Here is an 8872-nt window from a genome sequence, read left to right as displayed (position 1 = left end):
CTAGATAACTGATCGGTAAAGAAAATAAACCCTAAGCGGAAAAATCCAAAGGAAGCTGAAGCCGACAAAGACCTCAAATAGGTCCTAGTTCAAACAAGCAAGGTATTAGAAGCAAAAAACAAATAGGAAAGCTTGAGCATTGAAGAAAAGACTATGTTGAGGTTTTGTAATAACCCTAATTAACTTATATTATGAATGCAATGAAAACATTTGATAAAAAAGAAAATGTGTTGAGTCATGGGACATGAATTCCAAAGGGATGAGGTGATCTCTTGCTAGAAAAAATATTAATGTACAAAAAATTCAAATGAAGAATTTGAAAGGTCAAGGGAATTTGAAAAGTCAAGAAGAGGAAAATTGAATTGCTGGAAAAGATTTGGAATAGAAGGAGAAAGAAAGAAAAAAAAAGGAAAGAGGGAGAAGAGGGAGCTAGAAAAAGGAAGAACACAGAGAAACAACACAAGGAGGAGAAATTGGAATACCAAGAGAGGTTGAACAATAGAAAGGAATGAAGTTTTCGGTTGGCAAAGGAGCTAGAAGAAATCATCAGGTGTGGAATTGATTTCCTTTCGAGTACATGTTGGCCTGGTGGGTGGAGATGATGTTTCTTAGGAAATCCGAAAGGGTTGGGGTGGAGGAATTGATCTTGGAAACTTGTTGTTTTTTTATTCTATTACGGGTTTTGGAATCCCTGGATTAGGTGGAACCACAATGTTGAGTTGTGAACGGTGGAGACAGTTGGTCTCTAGAATCCCTGTGTGATTAGTTGGTTTCAATTCAATTGGTGGGTGGAGATGGGTGAATCTCTGGAGTCCATGTTTTAGATGATGAATGCTTTTTAATCATTGAAGCAAAATATCCCTCAACCTCTGGAATCTAGCTCGGGGGTGACAGCTAAAAGTGAGGCTTGGTTGTAGTTTTCTATGGTTGGGAGGAGAGTCATAGTCCCATACTCATTTTCCAATTAGTTTTGAGATAAATATCTCTCATGTTCTCAAGAAATCAAGAATTTATATATAAATATGCCTATTTTCATTGTTGGTTTGAAAATGATGTTTATTGATGGCATGATTTGTGACTTATTTAGATTTATAATTGAACAATGTGTTGTTGTCACTTTGTAAAAGGTGTTGGAACAACATGTGGCAGAGTGGATTTAGTTCTTGCACTTACTAGCATGCAATCTTCCTTATTGCAGTGATATGATTTTTTTTAAATTACAGGATTGTGCATGTTCACTCTGTATAAATTGTAGGTTATATGAGGATGTAAAAGAAAAAACGCATGAGATGCATGGCCTTATACTAACATCTTGGATGCAGGGATTATATATTATGATGATGTTGGGTTGCACTGGTAGAAAAGAGTGTCCAACAATGTTAATGGATAGTATGGAAAGATTTGAAATCTTGTGTTGTTTTCATGTTTAATATGTTGTATAAGTATTGGATGATTTATTGCATGCTATTGGGTACATTCTTAATTGAAGGGTAGGAAGTATTGACTCCATTCCCTGTGGTTGCATTTTTTCATGCATGAACCAAGAAAATAAGTTTTCTAGTTTGTTAATGTGTTGTTACAACTCTTTATAATTTTTTAAAGTATGCACTTGAAAATGCCATTAAATTTCTGTCATACATATGATTGAATGTTTCTTAGGTTCTTTTGTAAATTACTTATGAGTTTGATAATTTTCTTGCACTGGAAGTATTGCTGGAAAACCTCGAAAAGTTAAAAATATATATATATTCTAAGTTTAAGTGCTTGAAAACTGGCTGAAATTCTAAGTTATTTTTTGTTTTTTTATAGGTTGGTTAGGTCAGAAGTTGGGAGGTCGGCTTAGAAGGCCCAACCTCCGGTGAGCTTTACTACCCAATCTTTCACAGGATGAACTGAATCTTTGCACCTATAGGTCGGGAGGTCAGGGTGATCAGGGGTCGAACCTGTCCCAACCTAATGAAATGCAATGCCAAGTGTAATAGGGCTGACCTCGACCTAGGTCAAAGGTAAGGGGTCAGGCTCGATTTGTAAAACTTAGTTGTGTGCCACAGAGAAAGGGGTCGACCCCGACCTTCCTCGGTGTCTGTGCCTACCACATGGGACCGCCATGTGGGTGTCAGGTGCCAAATGGGACCGCCACATTGGTGCATCACGTGCCACATGGGTGCGCTAGGTGCCACTTAGGTGTCATGATAACATGGTGAGATGTAATTAGCCAATATTTAAAGGGCCATAACTTTTGATCTATAAGTCAGATTGAGATGAAAGTTATATCGTTGGAATTGTCTCGAGGAGGAAAACACAATGATGTTGTTTATTTAAAATTCTGAAAAAAAAAAGGTCAAAATATTTTAGCTCTCGTTCCCATAACTCTACTTTGGGAGTTGGGTCAAAAGAGTAACCACCTCCTTCTAACTTATGTTTGGTTTGGGGGTTACGAGGGTTATGTTTACAGGTGGTATCAGAGCATCCAAGTTCAACACTTAGATCAGATGGGCTCTACCATGAGAAAATAAGCAACATGTTTAGTTGCTTGTGTGAATGATTGAATGCACACATGCATCATTAATATATGTCTTTATTATTATTGATGAGCTAACAATTTGTGTTAACAGAAAAATGTTGTCGGGGATGCATGCATGCTTGTTTATTACAACTAGCCTTATCATGGAAACTATACAAAAGCAAGTTCATAGCATGATTTATTGTTATTTATTTATATTATCATGTGTCTAACATCACAAGCAACAACAGACATGGAAAGAAGAATAATTGAGGACAAGAATGGTACAATATAGCTTTGATCAATCCCAACATGGGTATGGATAAGTATGGATGAATGAAGACGAAAGATCGGTTAGCCAAGCAATAGGGGTAAATTCTCCTGATTGGATGGATACCTTGAAAAGCATGAAGGATGAGATCTAAATCTACAAAGCAGATAATGAAAGGTTGATCAAATATCAAGAAAATCATGTGGAGGTAAATGAAGTTATACTGCAAAGCATCATAGAGTTATAGAGACAAAGGAAGCATGAGTAAGGAACTAGTCATAGAGGCAAGCAACACTCTTTGGGGTCAAAAGAGAAAAAAAATGGGGAAGATGGTGGCAGGTCTAGGAAGAAGTTCATAGCAAAAAGTGAGGACGCTATGAGAGGAGAGGCACCATTGAGCACACTAAAAATGAAAATCAACGCTCATGGGCATCACTCTAGTAGACATTCTAACACTGCTACTAGGAGATATCATCACCATTCTCATCATTATCATCATCGTAAAAGGAAATAAAGGGACTATATTCCTAAAGAATTTAAGAAGTCCAAACCACCTACATTTGATGGAGAAATGAAGAAATATAAAGATGCAGAAGCATGGTGGCTTGGCATGAAGAAATTCTTTAGAATCCATGATTATTCTAAAAACATGAAAGCAAAAGCGACCACCTATAGTTCGAAAATAAAAATAGATATATGGTGGGAGGATTTGAAGAATGTGAAATGCATAAATGAAAAGAATTGACATGGAGCGAGTTTGATAGTTTATTCAGAGACAAATACTTATTAGAAATATATTACGACAATAAGGCAAAGGCATTTTATGAGCTTAAAATGGGACAACAGATAGATTAAGAATATATTACCAGATTTCTGGAATTGTCGAGATATGTGCTATATCTAAAAGAAGAGAAGGAAAAAGTTCAATGATTTATCAGTGGGTTTCCCATGTGTTTTAAAGACCACATAGAGTTTTATGAACCACAAACTCTAGATGCTATGAAGAAATTAAAGCACTAGTATAAACAAGCAAAGTGAAGGCCATATTTTAAAAGTGATTGGAAGGCTATGAATAATAGTAAGGATACAAATAAATGGCCCAAGAAAATTGTGGACAAGAAGGAAGGAATGCATTCATGTAGTGAAAGTCAATTTCAACATAAATCTAGTCTAGTTGTTAAAGGTAGTATGCATCAGCAGGAAGGAGAACAAAGAAAACTTGAAAATAAAGAGCAGTTGAAATGTTGAAATTATGGTAAAAAATACTGGAAGATGGACTTCCCACACCAGAAAGATGCAGGTCCAGAATTTACAATGCTCAGGAAACTCGAAATTTGGGGGATGTGGCATAGAGTCTGCCCAGAATCTATGCAGTTGTGGATAATTGCGAGGAATAAAACCAGGAATCCATCATTAAGATGGAAGGTAAGTTGTGTAATCATATCATTTCTATTTTAGTTGATCCTAGTTCTAATTATAGTTATATCAGTCCAGAGCTAGTGGAAAAGTTCAAGCTAACCAAAGATTTGCATGCAGAACCTTGGTTAATTCAACTGACAATGGGGAAAAAGAGAAAAGTCAATTATTGGGTGAGATCATGTGCATTTGAGCTCCACAATATGTCAACTACAACACATTTAAATTTTCTGCCATTGGTTGCGTACAACCTATTATTGGGCATGGATTGGTTGTATACGCACAGAACTAAAGTTGATTGTTATGAAAAGGAAATTGAATGCTTGAATGATGTTGGAGAAAGAAAATTCTTATAGGGTAAGCAAAAGCAAAAGTCAGTGAGACTAATTACCATCATGCAAGCTAAGCGTAGTTGCCGAAAAGGCTACAAATTATTTGTTGTACAAATTTTCAGCGATGAAAAAGCCAATGACAGCACCAGGGAAGAGGAGATTGAAGTGTTAGAGAAGTATGTGTTGCAGAAATTCAAAGTTGTGTTTCTAGTTAATATTTAGGGGTTTCCTCCTCTTAGATAAGTTGATTTCTTTATCAAATTAATGCCTAGATCAACACTAGCATCCAAGGCACCGTATCGTATAAGTACGCCTAAGTTGGTTGAGTTAAATCTACAACTGAAAGAGATGCTTGTTAAAGGTTACATATGGCTAAGTGTGTCACGTGGGGAGCTCCAATATTATTTGGGGAGATCCATTATTTCCTGGGAATCCACTTGGTAAATGGTTGATTCAATGAGGGAAACATATCCTTTTTTATTTGTTGTTTAAAGAAAATGTTTATAATTGTAATATTGTATAGAGTTGTGTGTGTTCCTTAAATCATGTTTTGGTGTTGCATATGGAACAAGAACATTGAGGATGGTGTCCCCCCAAGGGGAGGAGTTTGTGACAACCCAAATTAATCTATATAATGTAAACATTTGATAAAAAAAGAAAGAAAATGGGTTGAGTAATGGGACACAGATTCCAGAGGGATGGGGTGATTACTTATTGGAAATAATATTAATGTACACAAAATTAAAATGAGGAATTTGAAAGGTCAAGAAGAGGAAAATTGAATTGCTGGAAAATATTTGGAATAGAAGGAGAAAGAAAAAAAGAAAATGTTAGGTCCCTATACTACTAGTGAAACCCCTTATTGTTATTAGTACAACCCCCTTATTATATTGTTGTGCCCATGTAGTCCCCATATTTTTATTATTGTGCCCCATAGAAGCCCATTATTGTTATTATTGTGCCCTTACATTATTATTTTTATGTCGGCTCTAATTATATTATGACCCCTTAGACTCCTATATATAGAAAGGAGGTCTTGTCATTTGTATCATCCAAGAATTGTTCATTTGTGTAATGTAAAGGAGGTTGCCCCCTCAAAGTGGCTTATTTCTAAGGCGTTCATCTATCTTTTCTATCTTTTTGTGAGCTGGTTTCATAAAATTTCGTATCAGAGCTTTGGATTTTAGGGTTTTTTTGCTCCAAATAGGTCATCGTGGCATTTTCCCTATAACTTTGTATCTGCGACATTTCAGAAGCGAAAATAAAAACCCATTTTAGACGAACTCACGCTGAACCTCAAGTCCAAATTTCAAAGCTTGTCTCGCTATATTTGCGAAGATATGATCTGAGGAAGTTAGGGTTTTTACAAGCTCTAGAATTTCAACTAAAACAAGTCATCGTGGGATTTTTGCTATAACTATTTTTCTGCGACATTTCAGAAGTTACAAAAAAAAAAAAACGATTTGATTCGAAATCGTTCTAACCTTAGGGTCTGAATTTCAGAGCTTGTCTCGCTATATTTGTGGAGATATGATTTGAGGAAGTTAGAGTTTTTGCAGACTCCCGAATTACATTCCAAACAGGTGAACTGGGGAAAGTCATCATAACTTTCTCTCTGAGCATCAAACTGAAATTTCATAAGAAGTTACAGAAAGAGGACATATTGTAGCTTTTGATGTATATTTTGCAGATCCGAAGGTCAAAATAGTGACATGTGGCACTTCATACAAGTTCTCTCTTCTGAAAAGGTATATAATCAGGTCATCTTGGGAGATTGTGCATAACTCTTTCTTGGAGAATCCAATTTCGATCAGACTAGTGGCATTGCGAGGAAGACATAGAGGGCTACTACAGATCATGATTTCAGAACTAGAAGATTGGACATTACAGAGTTACAATCATTTCAAGATTGAGCTCCTAAAATCAAGAAAAGGCAATATGAGGAAGTTTGATGGCAAGGATACAGTAAATTGGATACTACATATGGAGCAATATTTTGATCTACATGAGGTACAACTATTACAAAAGGTACGTATTGCATCTTCATATTTAGAACCACATCAATTTTTATGGTATAAAGAGCTTTGTTCTAGTAAAAAACTTGTCGTGTGGTTAATTTTCGTGGAAGAAATGATGGCAGATTATGAGGATACAAAGAGCAACACCTTCTTTAGAGCAACACCACAACAATTGCAAGAAAAAAGAGCAAAATGGTTTTGTTACAAAGTGGAAAGAAAAATTATGGCAACAAGGAAGTCTACCCCTCACAACTATAAAGATGGAAGTGTTGTATCCACAACAATTGGAAGAAAAAAGAGAAAAAGGGCTTTGTTACAATTGTGATAACAAATACATTAAAGATCATAAGTGTGCTAAGAAGAAATTATTTTACATCGATTGTGGAGAGGAGGAAGAAAAGGATCAAGAAACGTCAAAATAAGATGATATACACCAGGAGCCAACCCCAGAGAAAGAAGAAATGAATCCGATCATATGTTGAAAAGCATTGGAAAGAATTACTACTCCTCAACCTCTTAAGATAGAAGAACATATCAAGAAGAAAAAGGTTCAAGAAGTGAAAGACCACATCAAGAAAGAAGAAATGAATCTAACCATATCTTGTAATGCATTGGCCAAAATTACCACTCCTCAAACTATCAAGATAGAAGGACATATCAAGACAAAAAATGTTCAAGAAGTGAAAGATGTTATGAAACCAGCTCAAGAAAAGATAGAAAAGATAGATCAATGCCTTAGAATTCAGCCTCTTCGAGGGGGCAACCTCCTTTACATTACATAAATGAACAATTCTTGGATGATTCAAATGACAAAACCTCCTTTCTATATATAGGAGTCTAAGGAGTCACAATATAATCCAGCCGACCTAACAATAATAATATAAAGCCACAAAAATAACAATAGAGGGATTCTATGGGGCACAGAAATAACAATATGGGGGTAATAGGGGCACAACAATATAAATAATGGGTATAACTACAATAGTAATGGGGTAATAACTAGTATTATAGGGACCCAACATGCCCCTCTCCTTCAAAAAAGTGTTGTCCTCAACGCTTGAGTAGTTCTGGATACTTCTACATAAAATTCTCATCCTCCCATGTGGAATCTTCAGTGGATAAGTTCTTCCACTTGATAAGATACTCTGAAATTGATTGATTTCATAGCTGTCGAGTTCTTGTTTTTGTGACTGCTTCCGGTTCCAATATAATTTTTCCTTCCTCGTCATGTTCTGGCAATATTGTTTGAATTGGGAGCTTGTCGCCTATAACCTTCTTTAAACATGAAACATGGAAAACTGGGTGCAATCGAGAAGCTGCAGGAAGCTCCAATTTGTATGCCATAGTACCAATCTTTTGCAACACCTTGTACGGACCATAATACTTTGGTGATAATTTATTATCCTTCTTAGCTTGCTTTAGGGACATTTGCTTATATGGTTGTAGCCGTAGGAATACCCAATCACCTACATCAAAACTTCTTTCACTGCGATGTTGATCTGCCTGTTGTTTCATTCTATTTTGTGCCAACACGAGGTTGTCCTTTAAGAGTTGGAGGACTTGTTGTTGATGTTCGATGTGATGTTCCATTGCCTGAACCTTAGAATTTTCTCTTAAATATGATGTGATGGATGGTGGTTGATACCCATAAAGTGCCATAAATGGGGTCATTTTTGTTGCTGTATGGAAGGAAGTGTTATACCACCATTCCGCCAGAGGCAACCATTTGACCCATTGTGTCTGTTTATCAGATACAAAGCAACGAAGATATCCTTCCAAACATTTGTTTACTATCTCAGTTTGCCCATCAGATTGAGGATGATAAGATGAGCTATGAGCTAACTGAGTACCAAGACAAGAAAATAATTCTGTCCAAAAATTTCCAGTGAAAATGGGATCTCTGTCACTTACAATAATCTTTGGGTTTCCATGTAGCTTTTGAACTGTTTCCATAAATGTAGTAGAAACTGTACTGGCTTTAAATGGATGTGATAATGCACAAAAGTGTGCATACTTGGTAACTCTGTCAACTACCACCATGATGAAACTCTTTCCCTCAGACTTGGGTAAACCTATGATAAAATCCATTGAAACCTCCTCCCAACGTTGGCTTGGAATGGATAAAGGTTGTAATAGACCCGGTGTCTTAATTGTTTCAAATTTATTTTGTTGGCAAACCAAACATTCCGCCACAAACTTTTGAATATCTAATTTAAGGCCATCCCAAAAAAATTCCTTCTTAACCCTGTGGTAAGTTTTTAAAAATCCTGAGTGCCCTCCTAAGGGGGAAGTGTGCAATTCCATAAGAATCTTTTGTTTTAGCTGGGAATTC

This window comes from Pinus tabuliformis, chromosome 6 (assembly GCF_031772625.1).
Source record: "Pinus tabuliformis cultivar Carrire ecotype Pingquan chromosome 6, CPIR1, whole genome shotgun sequence".
NCBI classification, from domain to species: Eukaryota; Viridiplantae; Streptophyta; class Pinopsida; order Pinales; family Pinaceae; genus Pinus; species Pinus tabuliformis.
The sequence above is the reverse complement of the archived record's forward strand: the minus strand, read 5'-3'. Positions refer to the sequence as shown.